Source organism: Mustela erminea, chromosome 3 (genome assembly GCF_009829155.1).
Source record: "Mustela erminea isolate mMusErm1 chromosome 3, mMusErm1.Pri, whole genome shotgun sequence".
Lineage (NCBI taxonomy): Eukaryota > Metazoa > Chordata > Mammalia > Carnivora > Mustelidae > Mustela > Mustela erminea.
This window is the reverse complement of record NC_045616.1, coordinates 90,052,930-90,077,496: the sequence shown is the minus strand read 5'-3', so window position 1 is coordinate 90,077,496 and position 24,567 is coordinate 90,052,930.

Below are 24,567 nucleotides of genomic sequence, written 5' to 3'. Positions count from 1 at the left end.
GTGACTACAGGACAGGAACCCAAGAGGCAGCACAAAGCCACCATTCAAGTGATACGGGATCAAAGCCAGGGCTCATGCTTATCGGAATTTTACCTGCTAAGCACTGGACATCCTTACTCATCTAAACCTCACAACAAGTCAGTGAGGGCAGAATTTCCATATTCCCGCTGTATAGGTGAGAAGAGAGAAGTTTGGGAAGCTTAGGGCATTTGTGAAGGGTCCATAAGCCAGTCAGTTTGGTTCCTCCTCTTTCTTCCGACCCGTAGGGAAATAGTGCCCCGAAGCAGAGGCTGTCAGAATCCACCGTCCACAGAGTTCTCAGATTTGACAGGTCTGGGTGGGGCCTGAGAATATGCGTTTTTAGCAGGTTCCCAGGTGACCTGGAAACTTTGAGAAACACTGCTTTAGGGGTGGGATGGCTAATGAATAGTTTGCTCAAAACCAAATCCAGGGGTGCCTGGGTGGCTCAGTGGGTTAAAGCCTCTGCTTTCAGCTCAGGTCATGATCCCAGGGTCCTGGGATGGAGGCCCGCGTCGGGCTCTCTGCTCAGTTGGGAACCTGATTCCTCCCTTCTCTCTCTCTCTGCCTGCCTCTCTGCCTACTTGTGATCTGTCTGTCAAATAAATTAACAAAATCTTAAAAAAAAAAATCCAAGGACATGGTGAAAGAGATTTTTTTCCTTTAATGTGTATCATCTTGCATCTGGGGTGACGTGGGCTGGTGGTGCCAATGGGCTTCTTGAGCTGTAGCGGTAGCTGTCAGTGAACCTGATCCTGGCCCTCAGGGCTCGTTCCCCTGGAGAAGGCAGAGAAGGGTGCTCTACACTACTGAGCCTTAAAAGAGCCCAAACAGGGGATTCCAGTGGGTTGATCCCTCAGGTGTGAACAAGGCCAGAGTGACAGGCTTCATGGGCCTTAACAGGCGGGGAGGGCCAGAGACCAAGCCAGGGGGACATGGCCAGCCATGATCTTGACCAAGGGCAAATAAATGCTATGCCTCATTTTGTCCAAACCACAAAAATCTGAACTGTGCATCCCTGGAGACTTGGTCTCACTGCTCAGGATCAAGCAGTGGGCACAGGTGCCCTGTCTAGTGCCCAGAGAGCGTGTGGCCACCTCTCCACCCTGAGCCTGCACACAGCCAGACAAGAGAGGATGACACTTGGCAAGAGCGAGAAAAGGAAGGAGGAGGAGGCAGCAGCCAGGGGTGGTCCATGTGGGAGCTGAGAAGACCTCACTCCTTCTCGTCCTAGGCACTGCGCCTGTCTGTTGAGGACTGGCTAAGGTCAAGTTGGAGGTGGTGGCAAGAAGTTTAAATTAACTGTAACTGCTGTTTCATGTGCGGCTGCTTCTCTTCGTTCTGCTTCAGGCCAGCCTGACCCTAGGCTCGTCACGTGGACAGACAATCCCAAAGCACATGTACTGTGTGTGCAAGCAAGGCAGGCAAATGTGCTTTCTAACAATTCCACACTTCAGACCTTCATTAACAGAGCAGTGCAGAATCACAGGGCAGGGAGTTTGTGGGAGCTCTGTCTAAAGGCCTGTGTGGACCATTAATGGCTCTCTAGCTGCCACAGGTTAGTTCCAGACTTTCCCAGTTGTCCAGTGTAAGCACAGCCACTGGAGCCATGGTGGATCACATGGCGGCATCCAACCGCAAGGCATACGTGGTTTTCCAAAAGCGGTTTTAGGGGCGCCTGGGTGGCTCAGTCGTTTAAACGTCTTGACTCCTGATGTCAGCTCAGGTCATGATCTTGGGGTCATGGGATCGGGCCCCATGTTGGGCTCTGCCCTCAGCAGGGAGTCTGCTTGGGATTCTCTCTCCCCCACTTTCTGTCCCTCCCACTCACGCTCTCTCTCTCTCTCTCTTTCAGTAAATGAAAATATTAATTAATTACCTAACAAACAAAATCTTAAAAAAGAAAAAAAGAAAGCTTTTAGTATACAAAACATGCCCTTACACAAAGCCAGTTATGTAGGTTGGGAAGCAAAAGCCACCATTCTATTTTTTTTTTTTTTTTTTTTTGTCTGAGGCTCACAAAGTTGTTAAATCAAGGGATACACAAAGCAAAACAAAACAAAGCAGAAGGAAAAGCAAAAGGAGGAGGAAATCTACATGTACAATGGTGGAGTTGCTCCCCCAGCTGCTCAGATCATGCAGAATGTTTGATATCCCAGATGAAGGAGAAACACCGGTGAATGACAAAGACCCAGTTTTAAATCTACAGAAAGTAAAAGTGCAGTCAGGGCCCAGCAGAGAGAGACATCACCATTCACAGCAAGTCTTCCTGTCTGGCCCTGCCTGGGCCTAGGGAAGGGTCCAGATTTCAGCTTTCCCGGGCTCTGAAGAGGCTGCAGAAGAGCAAGAAGATGCTATGAGGGCACTGCCCTAATTAGCTTCTTACATCAGTGCCTCTGGGTCTTGGCTGAGGATCAGAATTCTCTGGGGCTCGCTTACAAGTCTTAACCGCAGACCAATTAAATTTAGGTTGCGGAGAACCGTGCATCAAAAATGTTTGAAAACTCCGTAAGTGAATCAGTGGGCAGCCAAGGGTGGGAATCCCTGAATCCCTGGTCTGGAATACTCTTAATGACAATTTCCTAGATTCTTGGCGGATTTTCATAATCTGCTTTATGGCCACCACCCATGGAGTCCGTGAAGACCTGTCCCCAAATCCTCCAAACTGCCTGCTTCTTTTGCTCCATATTTTATTTCATTGCATTGATTTCTCAAAATGAGCATCAACCGGAGTCAAGTAATTAATTTACACTTGAAACATGAATAAGTAGAATTGCACAAGTATTTCCCACTTCTACCAGAGCATAACGTCTTCTAAAAACCCAGTAACGTCGTCTCCAACTTCTTTAACCACAAGTGCCTTTGCAAAATAAACTTCAACCCTACAATACACTCAGCAAGCCAAATGTTTCTTCTGCTATTTTCAATCAGTTTCTTGATTTTTATCTCTGGCCTCAAAAAAGAAAGAAAAAAAGGAAAAGAAACCTTTTTTGGAAGAACTGCCACCTCTTCAAATAACGTTTTTTGTTTTTTTTTTTTTTTTCTTCTTTTGGTATGTGTGATAATGTGGCAATTCTGATTTTTTTCCTAAGAGAAAAATCATACCAGACAGACAGGTCTTAGATAATTTTTCCCACTTCACCACCAATCTCTTGTCCTATTTCTTTTTTAAGTTCTTTTAGAAGTGCCTCTTCCAATCAAAGGAAGGCCATTTATTTCACCATCTATAAATAGCTGTGGGTCTTTAAGATTCTACCAGCACATTGTACTCTCTGCTCTCTGCTGTGTTCATTTTCTTCCCAGTTTTCCTATTCCTACACAGCCTAAAAAATATTTCCCTGTGAGGAAAGCGGGGACAAATGCACTAGAATAAAATAGACCAGCCAGGTGCCCAGATAGTGCTTGATTCCCTAAAGAATGAGTGGGAAATAGCCCAGTGTCTTCCCAGCCCTGGTATAGATTTCAGTGCTGTGAATTGCCACACATTCCCAGAAAATATACATGTCACAGTTTTGGAAAAATACCTGGAGAAAACATTGCTATTAGAAACTTTGCCAGTGGCCATGGCCATAAGCCAAAAGACAGACAATCTAGTCTCTGCCTTCATCTCTGCTCTGAATCTCTAATGCATCTTGGGGAAAACCTGATTCGGAACCTAAGGAAAAGGACTGAGATTGTTTGATAACTAAGTGAGTTTGTTTATTGCCAGTGGACATAGTCAAACTGTTTTTTTTTAAATCTCAGTTGATTCATCTTATTTTTAGTATTAGGATTTTAATCGTGATGCTACCTTTTAAATTGTGTATGCTTCTGTATGACATGCGAAGCCATGCTTTCAAGCTGTCGGCCACCTAAACTTTAGGAGTCGTATTGACTGGGCAAAATGTTTTGTTTTTAGGGCTGAAATAAAAGAGTAATTTAGTAATATGTCTAAAAAAAATTATCCTCCAGGAATCATTCTCAGATCTCTAGCTGGCCCATCTTGTCTTCTTCCCAAGTCTAGGGTTCGATGGTTCCATAAGAAAAGCTCTAGATTTGGGAGGAAGACTTGTGTTTTGGTCTATTCCGTGCTCTTCTTAATGGTGTATTACATTTCAAGGAAGAGTAAAAGTTCATTGCTGGGATATTTTGTTCTCATTTTGGGTAATAGGGTGGGGCATGTTATTTATCTCATCGTATTCATTGTTGACCTGCCCCATGATGACCAGCCGGTCTTAACGATAGAGAGAACTCAGATATCAAAAATCTCAGCCAGACTGTTCAACACACCAGCCCACTTTGAACCCTGTGTCTCTACACTGGAATTCCTTCACTTCATTTCTCAGGGAATTTGCAGTTTTCTGAATCCCTATTGCTGAGAAAAAAAAAAATGGATGCAGACGTCAGGAAAATGGGAAACAAGTAGTACAAATCCCTTTTGAGATTTAAAACTTAACAAATCATAGAGATATTACTGGTTGGAAGGAATCATCTGCTGACTTCAAGTTTAAAGCAAGACCAGAAACTGACAAGGAGAAAGGTTAAGGAGGACATTTCTGGGAACCTGGATGATTACAACCTACTCTATTCCTCTCGTCACCGTTGCCACGGTTGTTAAGTGGTGTCCCTGGCTTTGTCTGCTGCTAATGGTGAGTCATCCCTGAAAATAAAATGAATGTTAATAGGCTTATACCCATATAATGTTTTATACAAAACCAGTGAGGGGTATTCCAAGAAATAACGAGTTTTGCAAACAAATTAAGTTCTTCAATTGGCAATTTTGACATGTGATTCTGTGTAGTGGCTTTCTTTAATCTTGCTAAGAGATCTGATTATTACGTTATTGGGATACTATCCTAAAACATTTGCTGGCATTTTTCCAGTGTGTGAATGCTGCAACAAGCTACAGTTCTTTGTGAAGACATTAAAGTGAAAATTTCTTATTCTTATTTATTCTTCCATACCAAACAGATTTTTCAGAAAACTGTAATAGTGATTAAGACATATAAACAATGTTAGAGGTATTTTAAGAAAAACCTGTGATTTCAAAAAAAAAAAAAAAAGGAAAATCTATGATTTCAGAAATTCCAGGGAATTCCCATGATTCTGATTTCTTCTTTTCAAATCTTAAAGATCTTCAGGAATTTGGAAATACTGCTCTCAGTTTTGTCTCCTAAATTTCTCTGAGAGGCTGGTGCTGCATGTCTGCCCCTGACCTGAGCTGCCCGCCAGCCTCTTGGCGGGTTCCTGCAGCCTGAGAGACCTTAACAGATACACGGGTCTGTTCATTTCATCCCCTCACATAAGGCATTTTCGTGGATTCCCACGTGAAGGGGTGTTCGACCTCATTAGCAGCCTGGGGAAAACCACAATCAGAGATCAGTACACACTCATCAGATTGTCACAAAGTATAAAGTCCCAGCCCACAGAGGCAGGGACTGGCAAAACCATATCTGGTTTTGCTTCCCATTTTCTTTATAAGCTTAGCACAATGCCAGACAATTAGTAGGTGCTCAGTGCCCATTTGCAGAAGGATAAAAGAGTGAACAAATGCATGGGAATGAGATACCCAAGAGCCTCCATGCTATTGACTACATGCAGTGTCACATACCTGGCAAAATAGAGGGGCTTTTGGGCATTGTCCTGAGTGGTTTTTCTTCCCTGAGGATGGCAGTCAACATCCCCTCTCCACTTTTCTATTGTTTCAACAAATGCCTTTGCTCCTACTAAAGCAGTGAAATTAATGCTCACGAGCCCAATATTTCCATCTTGCACATGGTGGGGCACCACAGCAGGCCTGGCCTCTTCTTCCTTCCTACTTTTTTAAAAGATTTTATTTATTTATTTGAGAGAGAGAATGAGAGAGAGAGAAAGAGAGAGAGAATGCATGGAGGGGGGAGGGTCAGAGGGAGAAGCAGACTCCCCATTGAGCAGGGAGCCCCCATACAGGACTCTATCCCAGGAATCCAGGATCATGACCTGAGCTGAAGGCAGTTGCCAGGTGCCCTTTCCTTCCTTCTAAAAAATTATCAAACTCTATCAAATTATATAAATATCTATTCAAACATAGCCTAACATTAGCAGTATCATTTCCTCCTGTTTTGCAGAATTGCAGTGAGAAACAAGATAATACACATGAATGGTGCTTCAGAAAGCACGAAGCGTCATGCGACATGAGTGTGTAGCATTATTACACTGGTATGCCTCTACAGTACACACACATTCCCTGTCCACCTAAGCTTATATTGCAGGACCTCAGCTCGGCCTCAGCCAACCTGAAGAGATCCTCTTCCTATCTGGGGACCCCTTCCTTCCTGGGTCTCTCTGCCCAGCTTTGGGTACCCCATTATTCTCGTACCTATTAGGTAATCAAGGCTCTTGTTATATTTGGACAAAAATGTATTTTATGGGGCGCCTAGGTGGCTCAGTCATTAAGCATCTGCCTTCAGCTCAGGTCATGATCCCAGGGTCCTAGGATCGAGCCCTGCATCGGACTCCCTGCTCTGCAGGAAGCCTGCTTCTTTCTTTTTTTTTTTTTTTTAAAGATTTTATTTATTTTTCAGAGACAGAGGGAGAGAGCGCGAGCGAGCACAGGCAGACAGAGAGGCAGGCAGAGGCAGAGGGAGAAGCAGGCTCCCTGCCGAGCAAGGAGCCCAATGTGGGACTCGATCCCAGGACCCTGGGATCATGACCTGAGCCGAAGGCAGCTGCTTAACCAACTGAGCCACCCAGGCGTCCCGGAAGCCTGCTTCTTCCTCTCCCACTCCACCAGCTTGTGTCCCTCTCTTTCACTGTGTCTCTCTCTGTCAAATAAATAAATAAAATCTTTAAAAAATGTATTTTAGAATAAGACCCACCATGAATTTTGTTTTTGCAGCTTACAATTTCCTTGACCCCTTGACCAGTTTCTTAACACTTCTGTACCTCAGTTTCTGCAGCTGTAAAATTGGAATGAAAATCCCCCCTTACAGGGGTGTTTTTGAGAGCTGAATATAGCCATAGGCTCAAAGTAGCATTCTTACTATCTAGTTCATACTGATTATAAGATATACAATAGTTCCACTTCCCTCTGCGTGATCTCAATTTATTAACAAGCTCATCTTCACTAATAGAAGAGGGCAAAAAGCAGATTAACTTGGGCAAGATGAAAGGTGGGAATATGAGGTTGGATGAAATAGTTATTGGTCCTTTAATAAAGCAAAGGGTTAGACGTGAGTCACAGAAGCCCATCAGCCTCTCCCAATGACCTCTGAACCTTTTAGGCAATGGAAGGACTGGGATACCCCCAAAAAAGGAGCTGACCAATGGAGCAGACACTCCCATCTGAAAGTATTTTCTAGGAGCAGGATGGTCTTCCAAGTCTTAGAATCATGGCCAACTAGAACGTGCCCATCCCAGCTCTGGGTGGACCACCTCAGCACATTCTGGGAACCATGCCAACAATAATTGGGTACCACTTGGTCACCCCCAAAGCACTTATTTCTTTCAACCTGGGCTTTGAATCATCATTTTGGACCAAGACTTGCAATAATAGGGCAATGTTGTGAGACCACCCCTCCCTGGGCCCCCATGTGCCCATCTATACACTCAGCGGCTTGGGCCTGCACAGTTAAAGGCCTACCCTTCTCTTACGTCCTGTTGATCGACAACATAATCAGGCTCTGCCCATGGCAGCTTATATCTCAGAATCAAAGAATATTTACCTTGGTTTTAAATCAACATCATTCTTGCTGTCTTTGAAGTCTGTCCCTGTACTTCCTGTTCTTTTAACTGAGAAGGAAAGCTTTTCACTCTTCCCAGCGCCCAGATACATCCTCCTTCTGGTTTTTTATTTCTTGCTGCTCGCTCACATTGAGGTTCCCAATCTCAGCTCTGTGGCTCCCCAACAGATGTAGGGGATCCCCTGGGTGCTTTTATTCTGTGCCCTGTCTCCATCACTTTCACACAGACAAGTATGAGGTGCACAATATGCCAGTTTGCTTTTTTCCACTCTGATTCAGTGAATGAGTGGAACTAGAAGGGGCCCATCACCAGACACAAGAGGCTCTTAGCTATGACATCCTCAGGTTGGCGATTTCCCAAAAGAGTCCTGATTTCGAATAAGACATTTTGTCTCCTAGTCAGGAATTCTGAATGTCCATCATGAAAATAGTCATGTATAGTAGTGATGGTGGAGAGCAAGAAAATAGCTGCATAATTGACCCATGTCAGAGATAAAAGTGCTAAGAAAAATCCATGCCTGGTGCTCATGTATATATATACATATTTTATGAGTGTGGTTTTCCTGCCCTCTAGTGTCTCAGAGTGTTAAGAACTTGTCAAACCTAAAAATGCCTTCTTACCCACAACTGGCCATAGATTTTTTTTTTTTTTAAGATTTTATTTATTTATTTGACAGACAGAGAACACAAGTAGACAGAGACGGGCAGATAGAGAGGAAGGGAAGCAGGCCCCCTGCTGAGCAGAGAGCCCGATGCGGGAACTCGATCCCAGGACCCTGAGATCACGACCCGAGCTGAAGGCAGCGGCTTAACCCACTGAGCCACCCAGGCGCCCCCTGGCCATAGATTTTATAGGGTCCCAGAACACAAAATATTAGAACTCAATGGAAAAACCATTAGAGATAATCTAGTGAACATCATCACCCTTTGGGATGGGTGAGAAACTAAAGACGAGAGAGGAAAGAACGTGCTCGGCCTGCCAAAATTAGAGACAGCACAGGGAGGATTAATCATTCATTCAGTGATTGCTTATGTTCATCTTATTGTATAATATGGGTAAAAATTTTGCCCCTTAAATTAGGTCATTTTCTCTGAGGTCTCCCAAGGCCATAAAGTTACATCTTTCTGAGTCCAGAGCCAGAGTTCTTAATTTAAACTTTGCCCCCAAGCTCCTTTATATCCCTTGGGAGAGAGGAAAGACCAGGTCCTTGTCACCCACAATACCATTCCAAGCACTTTGCAGAGTTTGGCCCATATTAGGTATTAAATCAGTATTTATTGAATTAATAAATGAATGAGTGGCAGAATCATTTGTTGAAATACTAATTGTGTCTTTTGTTGTTGTTCTCACTGCTATAGGCATATGAGCATTTTATTGAAAGAGCAGACTTTAACAGGATATGATCATAAAACAGCTTTCTCCCAATAACTGCCTTTTCAAACCTGCTTGGTGGGTCATTGTTTGTCCCCCTACACATTGGTTAAATCTAGGGTAGGTTTCATGACTTCCATGGTTACTTTCAGATACACAAATGACCTGTGATCACTTTTAAACACAGTGATTAAATTTTCCAATCATCTGAAGGTGGACTCTGCTGTTCTAGTGGTAATCTTGGACATGGCATAGGATCATGATGGGTATTACTTCACCTGTCAATGTGGGAAAGAGAAAGCATAGAGTAGTGAATTTCTGCATCTGGAAATATTGAAGTATGTTATTTGAGATAGATCCTTTTCCCACAGTTAGAAAGACTGGAAAAAGAAAATACTTGAAGAATAATGTTTCTGAAGGTGTTAGAGAGTTGGAGAAAGAATTGAAACTCGCAGATGCAAGATTTCTTAGAGATGGGTAGCCCAGAGAGGGGAGTCGGGCATTTGCAAAACTCCCCAGCCCAACATGAAGCAATTGGAGATTGGAAATCTGTGGCAGAGACAGAAGATGAGCAGAAAGCAACAGATGAGAAGGTTCTTATCTGAGCAGAGATATTTTTTCTGTCTTATGCTATGGAGGGAAAACTGGATTATAGAGCTTGCCAGGGGGTTGGGAGGTGGCTGGTAAGTATCCCAGAGTTGCAGTTATAACCCCCTTCCACCAAGATTTCACACTGCATTAGGCATCCCTTCATAAAGGAGGAAGTTCAATCCATGGTGCATTATGGTAGGCTTGCTGCCTATCAGAAGCAATACAGGATCTTCTGTGGGGGAGAGTAACATCTTCTAGAGCCTTGAATGATCTTTACAGTTGTTGAAATACCAGCCTCATACTCAAAATTAACCAGACATAAAAGAATGTAAAATATGACACACACACACACCCCGCCGCAAAAAAAAAAAATCAACCAGACAATAGGAACAAACCAGTGGGAGATCCAAATATGGGAGTTAATCAGATGAGGACTTGCAAGGGCCATGATTCAGCATTCAAAAATAAACACAGAGGGGCGCCTGGGTGGCTCAGTGGGTTAAGCCTCTGCCTTCGGCTCAGGTCATGATCTCAGGGTCCTGGGATCGAGCCCCGCATTGGGCTCTCTGCTCAGCAGGGATCCTGCTTTCCCCTCTCTCTCTGCCTGCCTCTCTGCCTACTTGTGATCTCTCTCTGTCAAATAAATAAATAAAATCTTTAAAAAATAATAAAAAAACACAGAGACATGGACTAAATAACTATAAAACATAAAAAGGAGATGTTAGAAATCCTGAAATTGAAAAATAACTGAAATAAGGATTTGATAAAGTTAGAGAGTTAATAAACCATAAAATATATGAGAAGAACATATTAAGACTGAAAGACTGAAGCAGAGACAGACAGTAATAGAAAACAGGACAGGAAAACAGCCATATAATTTGAGTCCTGGAAATGGAAATGGGAAAGAATGGATCAGAGGCAGTACTGGAAAAGTCAATAGCTGAGAATTATCCAGAACTGATGGAAGACACCAGACTATATATCCCACCCAGAACTGCTACAAACAGAATAAGATAAGTACAAAGAAAATCACAACTAAGTACATCATAATGAAATTCATTTAACAAATCTGAGGCAACAGGTCTGGGGACAGAGTAAAAAAAAAGGCATGGACAAATAAATTGTGATATGTTCACACTATGGAATATTACAGCAGTAGGGATAAACAATTTAGAATTACTTGGAAGAACATTTTTTAATCTCTATGCATAATGTGACTTTTTGAGTAAAAGAAGCCAGGCACCAAAATGCCAAAAAGAAAGCATATGTTTTAAGTCCATAAAAATCATGAAGTAAATGAAATGAAATCAGTTTAGATTTATAGTGAACAAAATCAGAGTATGCTTAACTGTAGGGGAGATAATAGTCACTGGAAAATGAAAGATAATGTAGTAAATCTAAAAAAGTTTGTATTAAACAATAATAATTCTTTTTTGTGAGACTTAAATATATCTGAGCATGCACACACATATATCTATATATGTATTAAGATAAAATATTTTTATATGTATTATAGGAAAACATAAAATTATAACATATGTATATTTAAGTAATCAATAACAATATCCAGTAGACAGGACAGAGTTAAAATGTTGCAGTTAAAATGTCCTAATACTTTGTAGTGTCCAAGAAAAATAAAAAATACACTTTATATTAGGAAATACTATACTATCTTTGTATATAATCAGTAAAAGATCAGTAAAAGAATAGCTAAAGAGTCTGTAACTAACAAAAAATATAGGAGAAAAGTAAGAAAAATAAGTATCTCAGAAAGAAGTTAAGATTAAAAACCAAGATTATAGAATGCATGGGATAAATAGAAACTCATAGAAAGATAGTAGATTTAAACTCAAATGTATCAGCAGTCACATTAAACATGAGTAAACTTAATACCCCAGTGAAATGACAAAGATTGTCAGACCAGGTGAAAAATTTCTCAAAAACTATTTACTGCCCACAAAAGATACACTTTAATATTTAAGGATAAAGAGAGATTCAAAGTAAAATGATGAGAAAAGATAGACTGTGTAAACATGACTGCTCTGATCTGAAGGTTGGTGTCCCAGCGAAATTGATCTATTAAAACTCTAACACCCAGAGATGATGGGATTAGGCAGTGGGATGACTGGGAGGTGACAGTTGCAGCCCTCATGAATGCATCTGTGACCTGGGAAGAGGGCCCTTGCTCAGCCACCCTGACACTCTGGTCTGGCTCAGACTCGCAGCCTCAACCCCGTGAACACTAACATTCTGCTGTTTGTAAGCTGCACGCTGTATGGAAACAGCACAAATGGTCACGTAACTTGCTCAAAGGCTCACACTGACTTATGATCAGGGTCACGTCCAGACACACACCTCTTCCGACACCAAACTCACTTTCTCTTCCCTTTGGCTCATCTCCTCTTTTCAACGTCTTAATAATGCAGTATGGTCTATTCTGTATCAATAAAGGAAGGTTTTGTGGAGGGAGAGGCTGGACTTGATGAGCCCAGGAAAGGTTGGAGGGGGCACCTGTCCTACAGCAAGCTGCCCTGTCTGGCCTGCCTCCCCCGCTGGTGCCCTGTAGCTCTCTCCGCAAAGTGCATATCTGATGCCTTCAGGGCACTATCACTCTCCAAGCAACAGATCTTCATGCTCCTAATTGTCACCCATTATCTCGCTGTGACTTTCTCTGTGCAACTCAGATCCTTTTCCTGGAAGGGCAAAGAAAGTTCAGCTGCCTGACAGACAGCGTATCCCCAACTTCTTAACTGGGTTAGTTGGCTCTTTAAAATTTGCAGCTGGGGCTCCAAACTGATGTTCATTATCAGGTATGTGGGGGAGGATGTCAGAGTCACACAGTAACCTCTGCTTTTGATGTTTAAATTTTATTTTTTTTCTTAAGGCCTAAAAAAATTGTATTTTATTATTATATTATTTTTCTTTTTTAGATTTTTTACGGTTTTATTAGTTTATTTGACACAGAGAAAGAGAGAGAGTACAAGCAAGGGGAGTGGCAGGCAGAAGGAGAGGGAGAAGCAGACTCCCTGCTGAGTGGATGCTGGGCTCTATTCCACGACCTTGAGGATCATGGCCTGAGCTGAAGGCAGAGGCTTAACCAACTGAGCCACCCAGGTGCCCCTTTATTCTTTAAATGTGTTTTCATTTTTAAATGAAACTGCTGAACAGTACATCTTTAAGGGCAGGACAATAGCTTTCTAGCCTCTGTGTGCCTGGCACAGTGCCTGACACATTGCAGGAGTCCTTATCTACTTAGCCAATAAAACTGACATATCTGAACCATTCCCTTTTCCAAGCCCTTTTGAACCTTCTGCTTCTAAATCTAGGAGGTGTCCCTCAAGCTCCTTGGAATTGGAGTAAAACGTATTTAGAATGACAGAAGTAGAAATTTGATGTCCCATTTTACAGGCCAGGAGCCTGAGATACTGAAATGCGGAAACCAGGAGCTATGCAGCCGAGACAAAGCTCGTGAGCGATGAGCAAACACCTTCCCTCTGCGAACTCCTGCCTGGACCCCTTCCTGGACCTCTTGGGTTGGTTCACTCCTCTCTTGTCCTCTGATCTCAGCATCGTGGAAGTTCCACCTGTCTGAAGCCCGTACTGAGGTTCCTGGCAGCCCTGGGCTCAGAGCCCTTCTTCATCAGAGCCAGTGCAGGGACCCAAGTCAAGCATTGTGAATTCCCTCTCATCTGAGTTCCAAGGTGGCATCTGAGACCGTGGGTCAAAGAGACTGGCTAGTATGTTTATCACCTCCCACACTGTGGGGTAGCTGAAGGCTCCTGGAAAGACAGTGAGCCATCCCAGAGAGAGTTCAGACCCCGAAGTCACAACCTACCTCTGGGCCTTGGGCTGTGCTCTCTCATTCAGCAAACATTTGGGGGCCATGTGGTAATAAGACAAGCATGGTTGCTGTCCTCATGAAGCCTTCAAAGTTCCATCTAGAAGAGAGGCCTTTGATGAATGAATAAAAAGCAGAGCTAATGTTTACAAGTGCTCACCATGTTCTGGTAAGTGCTGGGCTAAATGCTCTTCCTGCCTTTATTTGAAGACCAGCCAGTAGGTGGCAGAGCCAGAAATTCAAACCGCATCCGCATCAGTCTCACTCTGAAGCCCCAAGGCATGAAAACAAGAAAAGATAGAAAATACCAAACAACAAGTCTGGCTCTTAGTTGGCAGGACAGTCAAGTGCAACGAATCTGGATTTGAGTCTGAAACAGGCTGGAGTCCTGCCTCTTCTCCCTCTGTGATGCTCACACAGGGGTGAGGGCACACTGAGCTCAGTGGGGCAGGGTCAAGTCAGGCAGCTTCGCTGCTTTCCCTACAGCGTCTGGCAGGAAAAAGATGCCAGAATTCAATTACACGGACTTGACTTTCAGCACCCTGGGATGCTCCAGCATGGACGAACCTTGAAGATACAACACTCAAACACAACGGGACAACTCTTGTGTTACCCCATTTATATGAGGGATCTGGGGGGGGGTCAGACGTAGAGAAAGGAAGTAGAAGAGAGATGGCTGGGGGCTGGGAGAGGGGAAAATGAGGACTATCCTTTCACCGCTAGAGTTTCTGTGCCAGCAGATGAAAACATTCTGGAAATCGATCGTGGTGATGGTTGCACAGCGTTGTGAATGGACTTAATGGCCCCAAGTCCTTTCCTTCAAAAATGGTTTAAAGTGGTAAATTTTATGTATATTTACCATAAAAAATAACTTTATTAATTAAAAAACATCCTTGGAAGCCGAGCTCTGTTGCAGAAGCTTAGAAAGTGGTCTAAGGGGACATAAGTCCAAGAATCAAATGAGGGAGTCATTTTGCGATGACATGCTGTGGCTGCTTAATTATTGACACTGCTCTCACCACAAATAATAGCATCTTCCCAGGTACTGAGGCCCTGCTGTGTGTGCTTTGCTCCCACGAGGATGGAAGCCGTCATGTCCATTTTACACGGAAGAGAGTTTTGGTGCTTTTCTCTCGGGTCCACAGCCAGTGGCCGGGAGGGGCTGCACTTGAATTTAGGTCCCGGATGTGACCATCTAAGCAGGTCATGCTTCCAGAGTCTCCTCCTTGGGGAAGTGCCCTCAGTCTGGGCAGATCGTGACTTGTTTAGTCTGGAAGGACGTCCAGTTAAGATAACAGGAAAGTACTGGTTGAATCCAAGTGCCTTGGGGGCCAACTGGGTCTTCTGCTAAAGGGGAACTCTATGTAAATGATGGTGCCCACGAAATGGGCATCCTCTGGCAGAAGAAGAAGAATAGTTTCTATCAAATGGTCTTATCTCCAGTGGTCTCTGCCCCTGTCCCTGAGGGGCAGGTGGCTGCAGGAAGCTGGGCTCTGTCTTGGGTGGCCGCCATTCCTTCTAAGGCCCCTAGTACTCCAAGGAGGGTGAGCAGCCACATCTGTGTGTTGACCTCACACGGGGCTTCTCCAGAAACTGCCACTTGCTCCCTGAGGGGGCATGCTGATGCTCACATCGCCCCTGGTTGAGAACCAGTGCCCTAAGGGAAGACCTCTGCAGGAAGAGGTTCGTGAGGTCAGGTACTTAGCCTCCCTCTGTGGTTAGTCTTTCTCCTCTGCCAGCCTGGGGTACTGCTGATGCTGGAATGTGGTTAGGAATGACCCACACTGGATTGAAGAAGGGAGCGATTCCTACCCGAGACTCGCCCTATCTCTTGTCTTACTCGCCCTATCTTGCCCCGCGGGCCCTCCAGACATTGTCAGTGCATTACTCAGTGACCCAGACGAATGAAGAAATGAGGTACCAGTGGGTGGTGAGTGCTCTGGCCCCAGCCAGGCAGGTAAAGGGGATTCTTGTGGCTGCAGTGCTAGGAAAATCTACCAGTGGTGTCCTGAGGACTGCCTCCGTGCCGCGTGTCCGCCTTGGCCACAGGAGATGGCATCCGAGGACTCCCACACCAGGGACGCTGCTGTGTGTCTCTGTGGGGCGGGGTGCATGAGAGTCAGCTCATGAGTCAGGAAGCTCCCTGCCTCCCTGAGAGAGAAAACAGTGGCGCTGTTCGCCGTGGGTCACAGGAAGGTCACACGCCGCAGGGAAGAGAGAGTGCTTAGCCTGTCACAAGCATTCAGTAAATGCGAGTCGTGATTTTTCTTTTGGATGTTGTCAAGGAGGCAGGGTGTTCTCTGCCAGATAAGAAAGGACCTCTTCCCTGTTAGTCACCGTTTCATCAACAAAGATCAGCAAATTCTGAATCAATTCCATTTTAGAGTAACCTTTATTTGTTTACCGGTTTTGTTCATCAAGTCCTTTTACTTATAAAATGAGTTACGAAGGCAACGTTTGTTATAGAGAAAGTATCTACCAAGAAGGGTAACAGCTCAGAAAATAGCTCACAAATAATCCGACCACCAGAGAAGGTGAAGTAAGTAATTCCGCCATTTTCATCATAATTCTGCCCAGGTTTTTCTCTTCCGGAACGTTTATTTATTTTTAATGTTATAAGCAACATACCGTATTGCGATCCTGGCAAAAAGGAAAAAAAAAAAAAAAAGCAAATGGTACACTGAATAAGTTGAAGAGAATTTTGTAAAGTTACTGTGTATAAGGGAGTGGGCAGGCTGTAGGGCACCCGAAGCAGGGGGCGGGTGTGTGTGTGTCCAGGACCAAGGGGCTGCCATTCCCATCCACTCCCTAAAGGGGAGAGGGGAGAAGGGAATAAAACAATGAACGGTCAGACTCAAGACAATGAGCCTGAGAACCGCCTGGGGAAGACCCCGTGGGACCCCGTGGGAAAAGAATACATACCTTGTTTGGATCTTTGTCCTCCCTGCCAGTGGCCCCCCGGAAACCAGGGAGTATGGTCGCCCATCAGTGCAGTCGGCCTCGCCAAACACGGGACAGGTGGTAGAGGGACAATATGGAGGGCCGAACAGAAGACAGCCAGCCCCAATAGGAGCACGTTCCTGAGGTCTAATATTCAAACGTGACAGATAAAGCTACCCCTCCCTGAAGAGATGACCATTTGTTTAAGTTTGGTACAGATCCTTCCAGACCTTTTTCTATGTAGTCACCTGTATAATACGTGCCCTCATAAAACGTGCAATTTCCTTCTGCCCATGTGGGTGTGGGTATTTTATAAATAGGATGATACAGCGTGCATTTTTAAGCAGCTTGCTTTTGTACTCAGCCCTATGTCTTAGACGCTTTGTATGTCTGTTCGTGTAACCTAGCACAAGATTTTAACCCCTGCAAGGTATTGCACAGCATCGTCTGTGGGAGGGTCGTTTCCCTATATCTTAGTTGTGCTCTTCTCCTGGGGATGTGCCAGCATTGTAGTTCCCTACTCTGTTAAATTCAGGTGTGCCCATGTAATTTCCTTTGAGCAAGGACATTTAAACCAAATTCACACATGTCACTTCCAGGCAAAAATTTTAAGAGCCAAGGAGAGCTTCACCATCTCTCTTCCTTGGCCAGGGGGATTGGGATATTTTAGACCAGCTCTGTCCAATAAAAGTATAGTAAAATCTGGTCTGTAATTTTAAATGTTCCAGAAACCACTTTTTTTTATTTAAAAAACAAGTAAAATTAACTTGATCATAAATTTTACTTACCCAGTATGTCCACACTGTTCTCATTTCAACCTGCAATCAAGATAGTAATTAACTGAGATATTTTATATTTTTAATACTAAGCCTTTTGCAATCCTATGTGTAATGTACACTTAGCAGTGCATATCTGTTCCAACTAGCCATATTACCGGCCCTCAGGGGCCACATATGGTGGCTACCACATGATTTACCTGGATCCCAAGATGCCACGGAGCTGAATCCATGGCACGCAGTGTGAGTGAGAAAGAAGCCTTGTTGAGATTCTTAAGGCATCAAGATTTGAATGTTGTTTGCTGGTCTGTCCAGACAGACACACGTATCATAATTCTCTTGATATCATAATTCTCCCATGGATGGGCATGCAAATAATTTTCAGTTTTTCACTGTTATAAAAAACGTGTTGATATGGGCACATGGGTTGCTCAGTTGTTAAGTGTCTGCCTTCGGTTCAGGTCATGATCCCAGGTTCCTGGGATCAAACCCCGCGTGAGGCTCCCTGCTCAGCGGGGAGTCTGTGTCTCCTTCCTCTGCCCCTATCCTTGACTCCTATGCTTTCTCTGTCTCTCTCTTTCTCAAAGAAATGCATAAATATTTTTTAAAACATGTTAATTAAATATCCTTATGTGCATGTCTTATGTTCAGATGCAAGTTTTGTGTGTGGGGTAATCACTCCAGAATAAAATTGTATGTATACTTTTTACATAACAAATATATCTAATGACTGTCCGGATTGACTTTACAAATTTTCATTTCTATCAGCAGTGTATGAAAGGACCTATTTTCTCCATCTTCTTACTAATACTTGATATCGTCAAATATTTTCATTTCAAACATTTTTCTATTTTTCGCACTTACATCTCTGATTTTATATTTAACATGATATGTAACCTATTCTTTATAACATCATAAATATTTTAATTTAATGAAAGGGTTTTTTTTTTTTTTTTAAGATTTTGTTTATTTCACAGAGAGACACAGCAAGAGAGGGAACACGAGCTGGGGGATTGAGAGAGGGAGAAGAAAGCTCCCAGCTGAGCAGGGAGCCCAATGCAGGGCTTGATCCTAGAACCCTGAGATCATGACCTGAGCCGAAGGCAGATGCTTAATGACTGAGTCACCCAGCTCCCCCTAATGAAACTTGTTTTGTTTTGTTTTGTTTTTAATCCTTGATTTTCAGTGGTAGCATGAACACATGGTATGGATATACTGAGTTAATGAAACCATTTCCTTAGTTTTCTGGACATTTGGATTTCTGACTTGAATTATATGTAACACCATAGTGAACATCTTTGTACGTTGAGCTTTTTCCACACTTCACTTATTTTTCCTTGGGATAAATTCTAAAAATGTAATTGTTAGGTCAAGATTTATAAAGGTCCTTAATATTTGCCAGCAGATTCTTTTTTTTTCCCCAAATTATATCAATGATACTCCTTCAGGGAAGTTTCAGATTTTAGTATGACATATTTCGGGCAGTTACCATCTGCAGATCCCTTCAGATGCATCGAGTGCTCACAGGGGTCCTGTGAGTTGAACAAAGGGGAAATGACTTGTCCAGGGTCACATGGTACGTAGGGAGCAGTGCTGACACTTGAACCCAGCTTTGGGCCACAAATGTCAGCATTTTCTTTGTTTTGTCTGAAACTTCGCCTGTCTCTTTCACACTACCCACAGAAGAGTGGCCTTCACCTTCATCCCTATCTCAGCCACAACTCTTGGCCCCAAATAGTTTATTCATTTAGGTCTATCAGTGGAATTAGTGTTAACGATGGCTTTGTACTATGGCAAAGAGATTTCCTTAGTGCCCCGAAAGGGACTATCACGCTATAACCCCATGATGCCAGGAGAGGGCACTGTTGGCCCATAGTCTGCTTCAGAAACAAACAGAAAAGCTCTGGAGAAGAGGCTGACAGTTTTTGAAATGGTTTCCCTAGGAGAGTGAGAGACCTTTTACTGAAGGAATATTAAGCTGGTGTTTGGCATACAGAGCAGTTTCCCAATGAGCCTCATTGGGGTTCTCTCTTGAGGTGATTTATGCACACAAACGAATTACCTTGTTTCGAAATGAAAGTGGAGTCCATGATGAGACATTGAACTGTTTTAAGTGGAAACCTTCGTGTGGATTTCTTAGCATAGTTCTTACGATGGCAGACAACAGTGAAATGCAAATGGGGAAGTAAGGCCACATGCGAAATTTCCTTTTAATGTTTAATAGTGTCGAGTATGTCAGAAACGATCAGAAACCATCTCTCCACATTGCCACGTGTTGTTCCTGGGACCTTGTTGATGTCCTGTAAATGTTAGCTGAGAGCAGAAGGTTTGTTTCTGCTCCCTGAGGAGGCACACAGCTCTCCCCTGCTGGGATCTGAGTTCCGTTCATGCCTGGACCTCGGCCATAGTTTCCTGATTGTTTTTTCTCCCTTCTCCCCCAGACTGTCATTGCCACATCTCCGTGCCCCTATCCCCTCCTCTGCTTCCCCACCCCTACTCCTTAGCCTGACTGAACTCTCTGTAAGATTCGGTCTCATCACTACCCTCCTGAAAGCCCCTAGTCGTTCCCCACCATGTGTAAGGTAAAAAAGGCTTCTCATGTCGTACTCTACCATCAAAACCCGGCCTCGCCCAGTTTTCCCAGCCTCTTTTTATGCCTCTTCCCACACGCTCTCCTGCTTCCGTGTTCCAGCCACACTGAGCTCACGTCCCCCAGACATGCTTTGCTCTTTAACCTTGCCATAGCCTTGCACCTGCTCTTCCCTCTGCCTGGCAAGTTCTCCATCATTTTATTCAACCTGCCCTTCACATTTTGCCCATTCTTCAGAACATAGGCAACAAGTCACCTCTCCCTGCCATCTTCTCTAAATATAAAGATAGTCACTCTTCTGTTGGTACTCCTGTGGGTGATCGTAGGTCGGTGCCATGTTATTTCTTGTTCTGTTTGTTCATCCGTACCTCTGGACAGAGTGCTTCTATGGGAAAGAGACCATATATCATTCTTCATTTTATTTCCAAATCCAAGTTTATGCCTGGCATGTAATAGACTCTCAGTAAACTACTGTTATTATTATCATTATTAATTACCTTTCGGATAGAGAGGCACTGTATGAACTTCAGCAATCTGGCAACATGCCCTAAATACCATTCTAAAACTGTTTGAAGTTCTAAGCTGTCATCACTTATAATTTTACAATTTACACTTAAGTTGATGATGTTTGTGTATGCTTACTTTCATTCTTTTCTTCTTCTTGATGATTTTATTTGGGAAGAGGATACCTGACACCAAATTTGAACCAAGGCCAGTGTAAGTTTCTTAAAAGAGATGGAATTTCCATGAAAGGAGAGATTTTCTAATGGGTAAGAAGAGAAACTGGCTCCAAGCATTTGGCAGAAGAATGCAGCAAGGTAGTGTGGAGAAAGAAACAATGATCTTTGAGAGCAGGTGTGCCAAACTGTAGGCAAGGAGAGCCGGGGGAGGACAGGAGTGAATTAGGCAGGAGAGAAAGGCACGGATTTGAGCATTTACTCTTCCTCCTCCAGCTTCCATTTCTGCTCTTCATGGCAGGACTTAATGTTGTGAAAGACAATAGCCAACTTTCTACAACTCCCCATTTTCTTCCAGAGGAGTTCTGAATGATCATCGCATCTCAGAATGTAGAAAGTCACTAAAGGAAAACTTCCCTCCCCTCAGAGATCTATAGAGCTTGTCCCTTCACATTGTACAGTATTTTCCTGAGTCTTGAAGCTCTTAATGGTAGTCCTTTTTTCTCACAGAGAGTCATGACCAGCAGCCTCTACAACCACAAGGGAACACACAAACGCACAAGCACAAATGTGCATCCACCATCACGCATCCACCATCCCATGTGGGGGATGGCTCCATTTTCCGGCTGATGGATGGACCTCTTGGGTTGACAGGAACCATCTGTCTCCCAACTAGCATTTCTAGAGCTTCAATCACATCTCCAATAATCACTTCCCCTAAACACATTAGTGGGAAATGATGTAAAAAATAATTAAGCGTAACTATCTACTGCATTAGGAATTGATGATATCTATGTTTTGTAAATTAGAGACATGTAGGAGAAAATGATTACTCTCACAACTCATTGCTGAGGGACGATCTCTCCATTGTTGCATAGAATTCATCCTAGTTAGAGAAATCTGAGAGAATTTGGTGTTTCAAAGGAAAGAATCACAACACGATAGACTCCAGTGGAAACCAGGTGTCCCAACCATGAGTCTAATGAGCTCATCCCCTATCCCCAGGAAGAGAGTCTGTGGAATATTTTTGTAGGAGGGGACTTGTCAAGCAGAGCACTTGGAGCCTGACAGAATTGGCTTTCAAATATGAATCAATGACTTAAAAGCTAGATAATTTTAGGTAAGTCAATTAACCTTTCTGAATCTATATCCTAATAGAAGTGTTCCAAGACTTTAATTAGATGACACATACGGAGTGCCTGACACATTGCCTGGCGTGTGGACCCTGATTATAGCTATTGATTCTCTTCAACCTTCACAGAGTCTTCAACATCCACCCCGATGATCTGTTTGACACCCTGACCTCATGATCTGAAATGGGGCACACTCTGTGCTCTGTTGTCAGACTTAAGAAATGCCTTTCTTCTGTTCCGTGTCGCACTCCACGTGCCCTCTTATAGTCCCTTCCTAAAAGAGCACTGAATTCCGCGGTTCCTCTAAGCAAGGGTTCTACATAACCTGCTGCTTATTTGCAAATTTACCTCTGGTCCACCCTAATGTCTTTGCCTCTCAGAGGGTCACTGGTAGCTCCCGTGGGGACCTCAAGGAAGGCTGGCTGAACTGCATATGGAAATAACTCCCGTATCTCCTGGCATCCATATGGACATTTCTGCTTTACTCAGTCCCTTGGACTAAGTTGTACAAGGCCCAGTACTGACATCTTTGTTCAACTCATTGGACAAGCCTTATAGGAAAGGAGGAAGGTTGGGTTGGGGCCATATCAGGCACTCTACCCATCTTCTCACTGACTGGCAAGACCATTATGGTCTCAACAATCTTCTGCCCACCCTGCCCTTCCTTCTGGAACATTCTTATAACCCTTTCCTTTGAAGTTCCTCAGATTGTAACCATCCCTTAGACTTTACTTGCAGTCCAGCCTCCTCTGGAAGCATCTGTCACTGTCTCCCACCCCAGCACAAAGTAAATTTACTGCCCTTACTCTATTGTGTTTGAGAATTAAGCCTCTGGAATCAGACAGAATGAATCTGGATCTTGGCTCCTCCTCTCATTAGCTGTGTGATCTTTGGAAAGTGGCTAATCCTTTCTAAGAAAGAGTTTCCTCTTTTGTAAAAGGGACACCATTAATACATATCTCGTAGGAGTGCTATGAAGTTGAAATAAGATAATCTATAAAGAACGCAGGAAAGTGCCTTAAACCAAGTTAAGTGTCTAATAAACATTGTCTAAGTCATTTACATTTTTCATTGTACGTTCCTGTGGGACCAGATTGATCATGTAGTCATCTGTCCTTCCCTCCATGCCAACACTTGGGATCCAGAGATAAACAAGACCCTGTCTGTGCCCTCAAGGACCTGGCAGTCTTAGCAGGGAAGCAGAAATGTATACAAGGTCATTAGGATGTGATGGGTCCGAAAGGCTTATGGCATGCCAACTTGGAACCTGTCACTCTTCCCTGTTGATGTGAGAGTTAGGACAGCACTTTCTCATTTGGCAGCAACACGCTGTCCCTTCATTGCTCCGGGCTGCTCATCAAAGCCTCTTGGTCCCAGAGAGAGAGAGAGCTCAGGCTGTGGCTGCACAGAGATCGGGAGGGACCTGTGCTATATTCTGATTTCAATGCCACCATAACCTCCTCTTCTGCTGCATGGGAAATGGAAGAACAACTTTTAGCTCAGACTGCTAGAGCTTCTCAGAAATTTGCCAGGATTTTAATCCATCCGAACCAATTATTCCGAGCTGATGGTCAGTGAACCACCTCAGGATTTGATCCTAGAGCCAGACAGCAAAGGTTACAGATCACATGAAGACCTCTCAACCCCTTCCACCTAACAGCTCTGTCTTAACCATCCCAGACAAGGAATAGAAGAAGTCCTGTCTTTGGAAGATTTTCAGGGGAATCAGTTCCACTGGGGGGAGAGTGACTTGTAATATAAGATTAATCGTAAAACCTCTGAATCATCATACAAAGCTGTGGGAGCACAGGAAGAGAGGACTAGTATCCAGTTAGCTTGGGGGATTACAATAGCCTGCAAGCACGGCCTTAGCCGGGGCTGGTTGTTATATAAGCCAGCTGGTCTCTGATGCTTGCAGACCTGATGCCGATTGGACAACATGTGGTCTTCGGGCCCCAGCGGAGAGCGTGGGCGGCTCTGCACGGTCTCTGAGACCAACAATCAAAGGCTACATCCTGAATTATCTCTGTGCCTTTGTAGCTAATGTGCTATCCAACTGGCACCTTTGCCCACCTGACAGACCTGCTCTTCTGGAAAAACTGTGCTTGTATGTCCTGTCTTTTGTGAAGTTTTGCCTAATACGCCATCAGTCACTTGATGCTTCCAGTTCCATTCAATAAACATTTATGAGGCTCTCTTTTTACTTTTGTGTGCGGATGCCACTACATTTTATGATTTGTGTACATGTCTCTATTAGACTTGAGCTTCCCAAAGGCAAGGACGTGTCTGCTTCCCTATTCAGATGCCAGCACAAAGTTGGAGTTATAAGAAATGACTCAACGGGAACAGGGAGATACATGTGAGACCATAATTTCAGACACACTAGTGGGGAAGTCATAGCTAGGAGGGGTGGAGGAGCTTCTCCTGATGTCCCTGGTGAGTGGAGGCACAATGGACACCTCCCGAGCTGACATAAAAGATCCCAGCCCAAGCCCTTCTTGGCTGTTGGCCCCGCAGAGCTTCATAACCCTTTGGTCTCCTGGCCATCTGGAAAAAGGCCATTGCCTTTTTTCTAATTGTTTTGCTACACTTTACTCTTTTCTAAGGTCTCAAGGTTATTTACATCTACTGTGTCTACAAGGTGAAAATACGATACATCATCCCTATACAACAGATGTAAAAAACCTTAAAAGCATAGCTAATAAAACACAGCCAAGTAAGCAGAATGTGCTAAGTTTTGAGTACATATTACCTTTGCTTTTAATATAATTTATTTAATCATATGTGTGTGTATATATATATATATATATATATACATATATATATATATATATATATATATATATGAATGATTTAATTTTTAATGTGCTCTGTTTAACAACCAGCTTGGAAAACTCCTCGAACAGGAACAATCAGTGCTTATAAGCCCGTG